Source organism: Phodopus roborovskii, unplaced genomic scaffold, assembly GCF_943737965.1.
Source record: "Phodopus roborovskii unplaced genomic scaffold, PHOROB, whole genome shotgun sequence".
NCBI classification, from domain to species: domain Eukaryota; kingdom Metazoa; phylum Chordata; class Mammalia; order Rodentia; family Cricetidae; genus Phodopus; species Phodopus roborovskii.
Window position 1 is genome coordinate 69,148 of NW_026126810.1, and position 16,569 is coordinate 85,716.

General features: G+C 43.6%; 1 pseudogene; it reads left to right on the forward strand.

Annotated features, from left to right (window-relative positions):
• Positions 1 to 4,982: 4,982 nt before the first annotated feature.
• LOC127214605 (endogenous retrovirus group K member 6 Gag polyprotein-like) lies at positions 4,983 to 8,835 on the forward strand (annotated as a pseudogene).
• The last annotated feature ends 7,734 nt before the right edge of the window (positions 8,836 to 16,569 follow it).

A 16,569-nucleotide genomic window follows, 5' to 3' on the forward strand; every position in this document is an offset into this window, starting at 1 on the left:
GGCATTTACAAACTTAGATCTCGCTTCAATTATGTAGAGCCCTTTTCTGCCTTCTGCAGGCAGGCACATGAATTTTACACATTCATACAGACACAATTCACATTATGAAAACAAATGTTTGTAGTAAAGTTTTATTAAAAAATAAACTAAACAAAATATCAAGGAACAATCACACTAGGTTAGGAAGAGTAATAGGGATGAAACCAATTTCAATGTCAAGTCTAGGGTAACTAGGTTAAATTTGTAAGTTTCATGGTGGAGAGAATAGGTCCCAAGGATGTCTTCTGTTCCAAACGAACACACACTCAGACACACACACATATACCCACACACAAATACACACATCCTGTATTCATGTGATTACAAGCAACAGCCTGAAAAATCATTTCATGTTGCTTATTTGGCCCTGGCCCTGGCCCTGGCCCTGGCCCCTGGCCCTGGCCCCTGGCCCTGGCCCCTGGCCCTGGCCCCTGGCCCTGGCCCCGGGCCCTGGCCCCTGGCCCTGGCCCCAGGCCCTGGCCCTGGCCCTGGGCCCTGGGCCCTGGGCCCTGGCCCTGGCATTTGCTTTTCTGGACCAAGCAAATGTAAACAATGCTGAAAAACCATGGGATCAAGCTCCTCTAAAGGGCAGAGAATGAGGAGGGATTATTTTATTTTCAATAAAGAGAAAGGTTTATGTTAGAGGCGATTAATTGTATTGTATCCATTCTAGGAATTAGAAAATTGAAGCATACAAAAACGGTTTAAAATACTCATCATTGTACTTGAATGGCATTATGATGCTTTCCTTTTCATGCTCATGGCACTATAGTCATGTTGTAGCTTGAGAGACAGGTAAACATGAAGAACCCAAGAGAAAGAGCCCTGCTTTGTTTTTGTGAGAAACTCAGTGAGGCTGTAAGTTTAGTTCATCTTTAGGTATGCTCCTTTTAGCATTTGGGAGGGGCACTAGAATGTGACAGAATATTGGTTCATAAATGTTGCCTGGCAACCCTGCTTGCATTCTGTATTCTGTTATCATGGGCCAAGGACCAGAGAGCAGCTTCGAGAAAATGTTATCATGGGACATTACAGTCTCACAAGATATCTATCTCTTAAATCTTTCAATGACAGCATTTGATTCCCCTAAGCAAGTCATAGCCAAATCTCTGGAAATTTGCCTACAACTTTTACTGGTCACCAAATTCTAGATTACCTAATTATCAAAGAACATTCTATTTATTCTGTTTATGAATTCTCTCTCTTCTAAGAATTAATACTATGGAAACAAAGATAATAAGACTGACAATTATACATCAAAAGATGAGTTTGTCATTGTTAACTTCCTTCAGGATGGTGATAATCCATTTGTTAGAGTAGACTTAGGGATTATTTGATTGCAGTCCATCTCTTTTGAGGCAGCCGTCCAACATGAAATATGTAGGATCTTCTAAAAACCTTGCATACACAATGACATTTCAGCATTTAAACATTTCACAACTCTGCTCTCCCATTATATAAGGGATGAACCTGGGATTTTCCCACAATCATGTGGGAGTCAGTGAGAGTCAATTGTGTCGAGTATGGCAGACTTTTTCATCATCTGATTATGTTGTTATTTGATTATTAAAATATGACATTAGATAATCCATGATCAGTGGATTCCACGATGTGGAAAACAATTATGATGTACCATCTAAATATCAATTTTGTAGTTAAAATATTTAAATTAAACACGACAGCATCGTTCAAGAGCCTGGTTTAGATACACATTAGGGAAGTGGATGATGTTACATGAACTCACTGTTTGTTTATTTAACTGTATAAAACAATGATTATATCATCCATGACACCTGGAATCTGTTGCCAGTGATTTTCACTGAAGTAGTACTTAGATAATTAAATAATGCCACATGATTAACTCCCATTGAGGTTTGTCACAACGCCAGTCAAGAAGAACAACATCTTCATCGATTTTAATAATGAAAATATAATGAAAAATGATTGAAAAATGACATGGTGGTGCATACTTAGATCCCACATGGAGTAGTCAGACTGATCTCTTACTGGAATAATGACATTTTTAAAAAATTAAATTGAAAATTAATTAGTGGGCCTTTTATATTAACACTGATGTGATGGCACCAAAGTCCTAAACCTATCGATGATGTAAAGATCTATTTACATAGCTAAATGATGAAATAATAAGATGATATTACATCATCAACTCCCAGAATATGACTCCAAACGGGATTTATGGTCCATATCATTACCTGTATTTTAAATACGTAAATTAAATGATGAATTATTACTTCATTTCCTAGTTTAACAGTTAAAGAAGTAAGTGTAGTATTAGATGACGTGATGGTCTGTTACAACGTTCTCCCCAAAGGAGGCTGAAAACTCCAGTGATCACTGAATAAATAATGACAGATTTTCATAACTAAATGAATAAACATTAAACAAGTGGATGGTGTTTTATGCGTGAAGCCTAAATGATTGCTCAATACTGAAGTGACATTGAGTTCTTAATCATAGATTTGAACAAAAAATGAATGAATAAAGAGATAGTTTTTCATAATTCACCCCTAGAGAGATAACAAAATGATCTCAACGTTGATTTAAATAAAGAAAGGAAGCAAGAAAGAATGAAATAAAGAAAAAAAGAAAGAATGCACAAGATACAATTTAACACCAAGGTGGATACAGACTCCACTCTCCCTGGAGTAGAAGACAGATATGAATAATAAAATAATCAGATAGTTAGATGGTCTGTCACACTTGAGTCACACAAGGTGGCGCCAAACTTCAGGGATCCCAGATTATATCATGAAAGAATTTAATAATTACATCTTTAAATATGTAAGTCGTTGACATATTTTTTTTGTATCATCAATTCCTGGGCAGACTTGCCAGGTATGAAACTGTATGATGTCATCATGCATTTTTAACATGCCATCAGTTAATCGTCAGATATTCATACTGTCTTGCCTGATGAATTCTTTTGGCCCGACTTCATCACACGCGCCTGAATGTCTGTTGTGGTGTGGCAGGAAGTGAGATAGTGGGCCCAATCCTGGCGTAGCAGTAGTAGCCACAATATTGATAACAGCAGAAAAGATGGCTGCAGCAGGGGCATCGATAGCATAGCTGAGAGAGAGATGTCCTTCCGTGTTCTGAGTCTGAGTCGTCATCCTTTTGCCAGGTCTCGGTGATGGAGCCGACCTCCTAGTTCCACTCCTTCTTCTCATGGTAGAACACAACCGATGTGAAGATGTGGAGGAAGAACAGGTAGTCAACAGCCAGACCACCGTGCCAGCCTTGGTCAAGTCCTTGTACTTCTCAGAGGGCACCGTGCAACCTTCAGGACTCAATCACCAAGCATCCCTCGTACTCTGGAAGATGCATAGATCATTCAGAAAATACTCTGCTCATGTCTACAACTTTCCTAACCTTGTCCCTGACAGATTTTTGCACCCTAACTGTACTCGGTGATGGCTCTGTCTGTGGTTTATTTACATAATTTAAAGAATTAAATAAGTCAGTAATATCTAACTGTCACAATAAATAGGGGATGTAGCATTCTACTGGCAGGGAAGCATGGCCAGACTCCAGTCATGAAGGATGTCAGCATCATCAATGAATCAATGACTCAATGAATCATACAATGTGAAGATATTGCACATTATCTCCACAAGAGGGAGCTTTACAGGTCTCTTCATGCAATGGGGGATTGTTGTTTACATCACTATACAAATGTTTACATTATCTTGGGGATTAACACAGATTGTCAATTTAAATTCATTAATTATGTAATTAGATGATCTGTGGCACCAGATTCCAGGTGTCATGGACGATATAAACATTGAGTTATATAATTAATAATCAAATAATGAGTTCATGTAACATCATCTACTTCCCTAAGGTGGCTCCAAACCAGGGTTGTGATCGATGCTGTCGTGATTAATTTAAATATTTTAACTACATAATTGATATTAAGATGGTCTATAATAATTGCCTCCCACATCGCGTCACCACAATCCACTGGTTATGGATTATCTAATGTCGTATTTTAATAATCAAATAACAACATAATCAGAGGATGAAATGGTCTGCCATACTCCACACAATTGACTCTCTGTTGACTCCCACATGATTGTGGGAAACTCCCAAGTTCGTCAGTTATTTAATAGCAGAGCAGAGTAGGAACATGTTTAAGTTCTGAACTGTCATTGTGTATGCAGGGTTTTTAGAAGATATCACACATTTAATGTTGGGCGGCTGCCTCAAAAGAGATGGACTGAAATCCAATAATCACAGAGTCTACTCTAACAAATGGATTATCACCTTCCTGAAGGAAGTCACCAAAAGCAAACTCACCTTTTGATGAAACATTGGTTCCAGCCCCGCCACTAGAGGCTGCCACGGAATTTCACAAGAATTTTCATGTGACTTCTGAAACCCTGCGATGCCATTTTTCCATCACTAGGAAGGAGGCTCTTGAGATTGTTGTCAATTGTCAACATTGTTGTCAGTTTCTGCCTGCACCCCATTTTGGAATTAATCCCCGCGGCATTCAGCCCTTACAGGTTTGGCAGATGGATGTGACCCATGTCTCATCCTTTGGAAAGTTACAATATGTGCATGTATCAATAGACACCTGCTCTGGCATTCTCCATGCCACACCACTCACTGGGGAGAAAACCTCCCACGTGATTCAACACTGTCTTGAGGCATGGAGTGCCTGAGGTAAGCCAAAATGTTTAAAAACTGACAATGGGCCTGCCTATACTTCTCAAAAATTCAGACAGTTTTGTGCACAAATGCAAGTCACACATGTCACGGGCTTGCCATATAATCCTCAAGGACAAGACATTATTGAGCGTGCACATCGCACACTCAAATCATATCTCCTTAAGCAAAAAGGGGGAATAATGATGGGTTTGCCCCCCGTGCCATGGGTGGCTAGAGCAATGGCACTTTTCACCATGAATTTTTTAAACATGGATGAACATGGTCGGTCTGCAGCAGAGCGACATTGCTCAGACCCATGTCGACCTAAGGAGCTGGTAAAATGGAAAGATGTGTTAACTAATGAATGGAAAGGCCCGGATCCTCTTCTAATAAGATCCAGGGGATCTGTTTGTGTTTTCCCACAGAATGAAGAAAATCCTTTCTGGGTCCCAGAAAGACTCACTCGGATGGTCCTGGACCAGAAAGATGTGGAGACCCGAGGACAAGAAAAAGGGGAGCCAACTGCTCCCCCTGATGTCACTGATGATACTCAGCATCCCAGCTATCCAAGGGGAGCCTCGTTGGGGAATCATGTCAACGTTCCCACTTCCAACGCCGGTGATGTATAATGCTCAGGTCTTTCCCCGATTCTTTGACACCAATAGGGAGCTGGGTCTAGCCTTTTTGCCTAAGGACAGTTTCGGAGGCTCTGGATAAACAGACTTCAGCCAATACTCAAATTCAGGGGGGCTTGATGTTGGTGAACCAACGTGTAGATTTAGTATTGGGCTGTGAGCAGAAGCTCCCTGGTTTATGTGTCTCCTCCATTCAATATGAAAATTTTACCAAAGCAACTAATTTGTCTAAGAATCTTTCTCAGTTCATGTTACAGAATTGGACCACAGAATTTGAACAGACCCTCCGAGAATTGAGGACCTCTATTATCCAGATTAATTCCACCCGCCTCGATCTGTCCTTGACGGAGGGCCTATCATCTTGGATTGCCTTGGCTGTTTCCTATTTTAAGAAATGGGTGGGGGTGGGGTTATTCTTTGCAGCCATCTGCTGTGGTCTGCTGTTGCTTCTTTGGCTGGTTTGCAAAACTCAGGAATCAGGCAAAAAGAGATAAGGTGGTTATCGCCCAGGCACTTGCCGCACTTGATAGTGGAACGTCAGCTGATGTTTGGCTGTATATGCTTAAGCAATAGGCCACCGGCTGGAAAGCTCTTGCACACCCGGAGCCTAGGCTCATTGCACAGGGTAGAGTGTCTGGCTTGAGCAGCCCATGAGGGATGTTGAGCAAGGCATAGCACAGAGAGTTGCTCAATAGGCAGGCCTCTCTGGGAGGCACGTTGTCCTGCATAAGGGTTGCCTGCCCTAGTTCCCCTTTCCCAGAAAAACGGCAGAGGACTGGTCGAGAGCGCCTCGGGTCAAGCTAACAGCCTGATGGCGACTCTTGTACATGGTCTTAATGTTTCTTTGGGAAGGTACGACCTCTGCCTCTATTTTTCAACATATGGGTGACCTATTTGCTTGTGAAAATATAAAGCCTTATCATTAAATAAGAAAAAAGGGGGAGATGTAGGGAACCGTCCGTACATTCTCCATTACAAGATGGCACTGGCATCCGGCTGACAGTTGGCATAAATAAGCCTGTGCGCTCGTGCAAGGGGATTTCTCCTGTGCCTCTCCTGTGGCGTCATTCGGCCTGATGAGTGAGCAACCAGTCAGGGAGTGACACGTCCTAAGCGAGGCTGAGTTTCTATATAAGGGTGAGTGTTTTGCTCTCGGGGCCTTTGCTCTACAGTTGGTGTAAGCTTATGCTCTGCCTCTCAAGAAGCATTAAAGCTATTATCGCAGAAGTATCCTATCTGTGTGCCGCGTCTTTCTTGCTGGCGAGATGGTAGCGCGGGACAACTGGTGCCGAAACCCGGGAACTCGACCAATCCATCGTCAGCACCATCGAAACCCCCAACTTTCGAGTTGGGAGGATTCAGAACTGCGAGGAGGTAAGTTCAGTAAGGTATGACTGATCCTCATAACATCTTTGCTTTAGTATCGCTTTCATTCTCTTTCTGTTGATCCTCTTTTGTTACCATCGAGGCCGCTGCTAAGGAGATTTCTGTACTTAAGTCGGACGTAGATAAGCCGTGGTACACTGCGCCTCTTAAGTCTTTTGTAAATAAAAAAGCGAGGCGCTCCAGATCCACTTTTGGTTTTGCGTGGTGCCAACGCTTGTAAGACGGATGTAGATAAGCCGTGGGCATCCGTTGCACAGCCATGGGCTCTTCGCATTCCACTGTTACAGCACTGCAATCAATCCTTACACAGCGGGATCTGAAGCTATCTCACCGACTCCTACAGCGATTTGTCAAGGATGTAGACAGTGTAGCTCCCTGGTTCGCGGTCTCGGGCTCTCTCTCATTGGCCTCATGGAGGAAGTTAGGAAGGAATCTTGAGCATGCTTGGGCCAATGGAGAACTTGGGCCTAGCGCTATGGCCATCTGGACAATGATAGAAAATTGTTTAGAGGATGAGGATTGTAAGTCTGCTATTGCGGAGGGACAAGGGATTTTAACCGAGTTTCAGGATAATCTATCAGAAGCTGAACAAAGTGAGAGGATGGGTGCGCGCAAAAGGAAACTAAAAGTGAAAAAGGACCCTCTGGAAAAGATAGTCATGAGGAGAAACCAAAGAAATCCCATAGGAGGTCTAAAAAGAAAGACCTAAAGAAAAGGGAGAGCTCAAGCGGCCTCTATCCTAAGTTATATCTGGAGGCCCCAGGTATTGAAGGCCCCTCTGAGTCCGAAGAGTCTGATGTCTTGGACACGGAAGAGGGGGCGGACTTGGAGGAAGAGGCCGCCAGATATGAAGGGGAAAGGTACCACCCCGATAATGATTTTGGCTTTCCTATTACTATTAAGAAAGGGGACGAGAAGCCTTCTGCTTTATTGCCTTCTGCTCCTCCACCTCCATATGAGCTTGACAACCGAGGGACCCGAGGATCCCGTAGAGAAGGCTTCTCCTTAATCCCGTCAGGGGTCAGAAGAAAGCTGGCTTCGTTACACCTCACATTTCCAGTTTTCGAGAATGCGGACGGAGGGAGAGTGGCCGCCCCAGTGGATTATAATCAAATAAAGGAATTGGTGGAGTCAGTCAGAAAATATGGAGTTACAGCAAATTTTACCATAGTTCAACTAGAAAGATTGGCCCTGTATCATTTGACTCCAGCAGATTGGGAGACGATTGCAAAAGCAGCTTTGGTCAGCATGGGCCAATATATGGAATGGAGGGCCCTCTGGCATGAGGCGGCCCAAACACAGGCAAGAGCTAATGCTGCTGCAGTAACTCCGGAGCAGCAAGCCTGGACTTTTGAATTACTCACTGGGCAGGGCCCTCATGTTAATAATCAAATGAATTATCATTGGGGAGCTTATGCACAAATTTCAGCTACAGCCATTAAGGCCTGGAAGTCGCTCTCCCGTAAAGGGGAGGGTAGTGGTCAGCTTACTAAGATCAAGCAGGGCCCCCAGTAACCTTTCTCAGACTTTGTAGCCAGGATGACAGAAGCAGCAGAACGCATTTTCGGGGATACTGAATAAGTCATGCCCCTGCTAGAACAATTGATTTTTGAACAAGCTACCCAAGATTGCCACACCGCTATAGCACCTCGAAAAAATAAGAGGCTACAGGATTGGCTTAGGGTATGTAGGGAGATAGGGGGGGCCTCTGAGCAATACAGGTTTAGCGGCGGCAATTATCCAGGCGCAAAGGCAGAACAAAAAACCTCCCGGTAAGACATGTTTTGGATGTGGAAAACCAGGGCACATAAAAAAGGACTGTAAAATGTCCAATGCCCCTAGGGCGAGCCTCTGCACCCGATGTGACAAAGGCTACCATCGGGCGGAGCAATGCAGATCTGTTAGAGACATTAAAGGGAGACTCCTCCCTCCGACAGAGGCTCCGACCCTTGAGGTGTCAAAAAACGGGCAGATGGGCCCTTGGTCCCAGGGCCCTCGAAGATATGGGAAACGATTTGTCAAATCTCTAGAAGGGAACCAGGAGTGCGGCCAAGCAGACCCATCAGAATGGTCCTGCGTGCCACCTCCTCAATCTTACTAATGCCCCAAATGGGTATTCAGCCCGTGCCTTTAGAATCAATTATTCTGCCTTCAGGCACTATGGGATTGATCCTTGGGCGAGGCTCCCTTATAGCACGGGGGCTCATAGTACATCCAGGAATTGTGGATGATGACCACACCCCCGAGATACAGGCACTATGCTCAAGCCCTACTGGGGTTTTCTCCATCAGTCAGGGAGACAGGATTGCACAATTGCTGCTCCTACCTGATGATAACCAACATGGGCCCATTGATGGTGTCCCAAAACAAATGGGATCCTCAGGAACAGACTCTGTCTATTTGGTCATGTCTTTAAATAGTAGGCCAAAAACTACACTTTGGATAAATGAAAAGAAAATTGAAGGCGTTTTGGACACGGGGTCTGATAAGAGCATTATCTCCACCTACTGGTGGCTGAAGACATGGCCAATGGTGGAATCGTCACACTCTTTACAGGGTCTTGGCTATAAGTCCTGCCCCACTATCAGTGCCGCACCCCTTAGCTGGAGAACCCAGGAGGGTCAAAAAGGGCAATTTACTCCTTATGTATTACCGATGCCTGTGAATCTATGGGGACGAGATGTCATGCAAGACACGGGACGGGACTGATGCTGACAAACGAATATTCACCACAGACTCAGGGGATCATGGGCAAGATGGGATATCGGCAGGGCAATGGTTTGGGTCGCTATGAACAGGGGCGCCTTGAGCCCATTGCTCCTAACCCCAATAGAAATAGACAGGGTCTGGGTTTTTCCTAGGCGCCACTGAGGCAGCACGACCCATACCTTGGAAAACGGAGGATCCGGTATGGGTTCCTCAGTGGCCGCTTACCTCTGAAAAATTACAAGCGGTGAATCAGCTTATAGAGGAGCAATTAAAATTAGGCCATATTGAGGCCTCCACCTTACCATGGAATACTCCAATTTTTGTAATAAAAAAGAAATCTGGAAAATGGCGCTTGCTTCATGATTTACGCGCTATTAATGAGCAAATGCAGCTTTTTGGCCCCATACAACGCGGTCTACCGGTGCTTACCACACTTCCCAAATTTTGGCCGCTATTGATTGTGGATATTAAGGATCGTTTTTTTTCCATACCTTTACATGAGCATGGCAGACCCAGATTTGCCTTTACTTTACCATCTATAAATCATGCTGAACCGGAAAAGAGGTTTCAGTGGAAGGTCTTACCACAAGGCATGGCAAACAGTCCAACCATCGGTCAGCTGTATGTGTATGAAGCCTTGTCCCAGTTAAAAGACAATTCCCTTCTCTGATGCTGTTGCATTATATGGATGACATCTTGCTATGTCATAAAGATTTTGATCTTTTAAAACTGGCATATCCTGTATTGTTGCAAGCATTGGAGAAGAGAGGCCTATATATAGCCACAGATAAAGTACAAATCTCGGATACTGGACATTTTTTAGGCTCCAAGATCTTTCCAGATAAGATTGTACCACAGAGATTAGAAATCAGAAAGGATTATCTACATACTCTTAATGATTTTCAAAAGTTATTGGGGGACATAAATTGGCTCAGACCTTTTCTAAAAATTCCCTCCGCCGAGCTTAAGCCTTTGTTTGATGTGTTGGAGGGAGATGGCCACATTGCATCCCCAAGAGAATTGACTCCCGCCGCAAGACAGGCTTTACTAAAGGTGGAAGCAGCCATAAAGATGGCTCAATTGTCACGCATATAGGAAAATAAACCGATTATTCTATGCGTGTTCAGGACAAAAGTGCTTCCGACCACAGTATTATGGCAACAAGGTCCTTTATTATGGATACACCCTAATGCTTCTCCCATGAAAGTTATTGATTGGTACCCAGAAGCGGTGGCCCAACTGGCCATGAGAGGATTAAAGGCCTCCCTCATGCACTTCGGCATTGAACCTAATTTGCTGATTGTACCCTATAATGCTGTACAGCTTGCCACCCTTGCCGCTACTTCAAATGATTGGGCTATTTTGGTCACAACCTTTGTTGGAAAGATAGACAATCATTATCCTAAACATCCACTTTTACAATTTGCCCTTAACCAGCCTATGATTTTTCCAAAAATTACCTCAAGTCATCCTATTAAAAATGGACTGGTGGTGTATACTGATGGGTCTAAGACAGGATTGGGAGCTTTTGTGGTGGAGGGCAAAATATACTCCAAACAATTTCAGGAAACATCGCCTCAAGTGGTGGAATGCATGGTAGTTTTAGAAGTACTACAAAGGTTTCAGGGTCCATTGAACATCGTGTCAGATTCATCTTATGTAGTTAACGCTGTAAAATTGTTAGAAACTGCTGGCATTATAAAAATGACCAGCAAGGTTGCAATCATGTTTCTGGACATCCAAAATTGTCTGCTTGCTAGAGGGCAGCCCTTCTTTATTACTCACATAAGGGCACATTCCGGGCTACCAGGACCCATGGCCTTAGGTAATGATTTGGCTGACAAAGCAACTAGATTGGTTGCCATGATTCTAGCCCCGCCACTAGAGGCTGCCACCGAATTTCACAAGAATTTTCATGTGACTTCTGAAACCCTGCAATGCTATTTTTCCATCACTAGGAAGGAGGCTCATGAGATTGTTGTCAATTGTCAACACTGTTGTCAGTTTCTGCCTGCACCCCATTTTGGAATTAATCCTCGCGGCATTCAGCCCTTACAGGTTTGGCAGATGGATGTGACCCATGTCTCATCCTTTGGAAAGTTACAATATGTGCATGTATCAATAGACACCTGCTCTGGCGTTCTCCATGCCACACCACTCACTGGGGAGAAAACCTCCCACGTGATTCAACACTGTCTTGAGGCATGGAGTGCCTGGGGTAAGCCTAAATGTTTAAAAACTGACAATGGGCCTGCCTATACTTCTCAAAAATTCAGACAGTTTTGTGCACAAATGCAAGTCACACATGTCACGGGCTTGCCATATAATCCTCAAGGACAAGACATTATTGAGCGTGCACATCGCACACTCAAATCATATCTCCTTAAGCAAAAAGGGGGAATAAGCAAAAAGGGGGGGGGTTGCCCCCCATGCCACGGTTAGCTATAGCAATGGCACTTTTCACCATGAATTTTTAAACATGGATGAACATGGTCGGTCTGCGGCAGAGCGACATTGCTCAGACCCATGTCGACCTAAGAAACTGGTAAAATGGAAAGATGTGTTAACCAATGAATGGAAAGGCCCAGATCCTATTCTAATAAGATCCAGGGGATCTGTTTGTGTTTTCCCACAGAATGAAGAAAATCCTTTCTGGGTCCCAGAAAGACTCACTCGGATGGTCCTGGAGTAGAAAGATGTAGAGACCCGAGGACAAGAAAAAGGGGAGCCGACTGCTCCCCCTGATGTCACTGATGATACTCAGCATCCCAGCTGTCCAAGGGGAGCCTCGTTGGGGAATCATGTCAACGTTCCCACTTCCAACGCCGGTGATGTATAATGCTCAGGTCTTTCCCCACCAATAGGGAGCTGGGTCTAGCCATTTTACCTAAGGACAGTTTCGGAGGCTCTGGATAAACAGACTTCAGCCAATACTCAATTTCAGGGGGGCTTGATGTTGGTGAACCAATGTATAGATTTAGTACATATTATGGCAATTGGCCCAATTGGGCTGTGAGCAGAAGCTCCCTGGTTTATGTGTCTCCTCCATTCAATATGAAAATTTTACCAAAGCAGCTAATTTGTCTAAGAGTCTTTCTCAGTTCATGTTACAGAATTGGACCACAGAATTTGAACAGACCCTCCGAGAATTGAGGACCGCTATTATCCAGATTAATTCCACCCGCCTCGATCTGTCCCTGACGGAGGGCCTATCATCTTGGATTGCCTTGGCTGTTTCCTATTTTAAGAAATGGGTGGGGGTGGGGTTATTCTTTGCAGCCATCTGCTGTGGTCTGCTGTTGCTTCTTTGGCTGGTTTGCAAAACTCAGGAATCAGGCAAAAAGAGATAAGGTGGTTATCGCCCAGGCACTTGCCGCACTTGATAGTGGAACGTCAGCTGATGTTTGGCTGTATATGCTTAAGCAATAGGCCACCGGCCGGAAAGCTCTTGCACACCCGGAGCCTAGGCTCATTGCACAGGGTAGAGTGTCTGGCTTGAGCAGCCCATGAGGGATGTTGGGCAAGGCATCGCACAGAGAGTTGCTCAATAGGCAGGCCTCTCTGGGAGGCACGTTGTCCTGCATAAGGGTTGCCTGCCCTAGTTCCACTTTCCCAGAAAAACGGTAGAGGACAGGTCGAGAGCGCCTCAGGTCAAGCTAACAGCCTGATGGCGACTCTTATACATGGTCTTAATGTTTATTTGGGAAGGTACGACCTCTGCCTCTATCCTTCAACATATAGGTGACCTATTTGCTTGTGAAAATATAAAGCCTTATCATTAAATAAGAAAAAAGGGGGAGATGTAGGGAGCCATCCCTACATTCTCCATTACAAGATGGCACTGGCATCCGGCTGGTGGTTGGCATAAATAAGCCTGTGCGCACATGCAAGGGGATTTCTCCAGGACCAGCTCCAAAACTACAGAGAGTGTGTCTCAAAGAAACAAATAGATAGATTGATGATGCCCATATGTAGATGTTGTATGAGAACTGTTACCTGACACATACATTTAAAGTCAATGATCTGTTTCTCAAACCTCTGACCTGACATAACTGTGTCAAGCAGGATTGGACACATGACAGTTTCCTCATTACCAATTAAATATTAATTGCCTCAAAATAACCTTCCAAATCTGTGCACCCAAAATTATCTGTATTCATACACATGACAGGGATGAAAACTTGCTGAGAAATTACAGAATCACTACCCCTATCACAGTCTGGTCCTTTCTCATAAAGCTTACTAAATCACCTGAATTTTTTCTCAATTTTTCCTACAGTGTACACAATAAACCATGCCTCCTACTCTTGCCTGGAGGCAGAAAAAAAATGCTCTACATGTGAATTGTTTTCCTATGACCACATTGTGTACGACTTCATGAGGAAAAGTGGAAAATTTTAAATCTCTTATGTGGAATAGTTACTTAAGAATTTTGGAGATGTAATATATAGCACAGATGTTCATTGCTTTGGAGAGTAACAGACTTGAGTCAAAGCCAATTGATTCAACATGGAGAGTTTGCCTCAGCAACATTATTTTCTATCAGGATGAAAATGCAGCTGTTCTCCCTTCCTAGGGAGAAATCCCTTCACACACTTGGGAGATTAATAAAGAAAAATCTCTTTAATGATGGCATGAGTACATCTCTAGCTAATGCTCAAAGTAGACCCAGATTAGATACATTCGCATTCCACATACACAATCTTCCTTAAATGTCTTTTGGGTCCATGGTCCAAGTTACACTTTGAACAAATTAAAGAGAGACAGGGAACTTGTAGTTGTAGGCACTGAGATATATGGGAGGAAACATCCTAAAGTGATTTCTTAAATACACCATTGACCTGGTCTTGAACTCATTATGATCTGCCAACCTCTGCCTTCAGAGTGCAGGGATTTAAGCTTCTTCAGAATAGTACCTTGTATACTACTCCAAGGGGGGGGGTGGGAGGAATGGAAGAAAATAGGGAACTTCTATGAAGTAGCAGGAAGCATCAGACCATGGGACAAATTCTGGAGGCAGATAATCGAATAACACTATACAAGAGGAACACAGGGTATCTCAAGAACATTACTGACTAAGCCCAAGATGGCATTTCCATCAATAATGACAGCTCTACATGGTTGGAAAGCTTAGGTTCTCAGCATTTGAAGCAAACCCTCTATGAAAGCTGTGACTGCAGACCATTACCAGCTCTACCAAGCACACTCCTGGTTTTAGAGAAAGCTCTGTTTTTTTTTTTTTTTTTTTGTCAATATATTAGGCCCTTAGGGAAGCCTCCCAAAATGTTCCTCCTCCATGACTGAGTGCCTAAATGAAAGCCATGTGATGAACTGCATGATAGGGCAAGTCCTTAACATGACAATGATTTGATTCTCAAATAGTTTTCACCTGGTGTCCTATTGCCCACCTGGAATAACAATGCTTGTCTCAAGAAGAACACTGTAACTTCATGGCACAAATGGCTTTAAGGTTGCTTTTGACAGTGTAATGCCTCCTTGAGCACCTTGTTAGAGGCCTGTTTTTCATAGATCAATGGGCATAATAACAGATTATAAGTCAATGGTGGCTCATTGGTAACAGTTTGGACCCAAATGTCTGGACAATCCTCTTAAATAAATGTGTATTCTAACATCCTGATTTCTAGCAGAACTGGTTATTATACAATTGTCTTTGGAGTGTCTTAGAGGCAGTCGTCTGTAAGCTAAAATCTACCTTGTGAGACTTACTATTTATTTCCACCATTTAGTAAATCATTTATGCAAACAATTTTATTCATCTACATCATGGCATGTAAGTAGAGTACACTGAACAAAAGGGAAGCCTTTTACAACAGCCACAGTAATGCATGTCAACAAATAAATGCAAAATGCAAAGTGCTAAATGTCTTGCAGATACTAGAGAAATGAGGCCTCTCCAAGGTTGGCAACCTTTCCATGGATGCAACTGAAACAGATTGATGTTGAGTAGAGACATGTTTCTACGCACAGTTCCCTGCTCCCAATGCTCTGAGCACATTCATCCCACAGAGCAAAGTGATTCAGAGGCCTACAGCTTGGCACAGCAAATTGCAAGGACCTTGTGATATATCACAGGAGAGTGAAACTGTCTGCAGTTTCCCATTCAGATTCAAATTGGTCAGGAATGTCAGGATCTGCCCCTCCCCAACTGGGAACAGCAGCCCCTCATTCACCATGTCATGGTTAGCAGCTCTTCCAATATATCCAGTCAACTCCCTGTGGCAGTAATTTAATCACAGCAGAAACAAAACATTGTACCACCTTCTCTTCAGAGACAAACGTGAAACTGGCACCCAGATGGGGCCTGTACCAGTTGGAGACACACACCTTTAATCCCAGGACTGGAGAGGCAGAGGAAGGTGTATCTCTGTGAGATTGAGGCCACCATGGTCTACAGAGTTACTTCTAGGGCAGGCTCTGTAAGGATGGAAAAATTTAGCCTAAGTCTCCACTGACCCCAGGAGTAGGCAAAAGGTCACATTCTTAACTGTTTATGACAGGGATGTTTAAGACATCACCTGTGAGTGAGTGAACACAGGAAATGAGTCTTGTCACACCACCCACTTCCTGGGTTAAGCACAGTCCTGGATAGTTCAAATTGATTGGTCTGCACTGGATGCTATGAGATGATTGGTTTAGGATGTGTGGGCTTTGTTGTAACCCTATAAAAGCTGTCTCAATCGTGTACACAAGGTTCCCCCAGTCCTCTACTGCCTCGTGGAATATGGCTGCGGACCCCAATGCTCTTGAAATATAACAGACCTCATGCTTTTGCATCAAGACCACTTCTCATGAGTGATTTCGGGGGGCCTGAGTTTGGGCATGAGTGTATATGTGCTCTGTGGGCCTTTCAGCTCCAAAGCTACTGAGAAACCCTGTCTCAAAAAAAAAAGCCATACAAACACAAATATGCCCTATAAATATTCATAATGACAGGTTACCTGAAGGGATATTGACGCCTGAGTGACAAAGGTTACACAGTCCTTAATGACACAGTACAATGTTTCCTGACACTGTATTCCACCCCAGACAAATATATTTTCTAGATCAGCAGAGATATGCATTTATATAGCACTTGTCCCAGACTCCAAAAGCAAACCCTGCTATC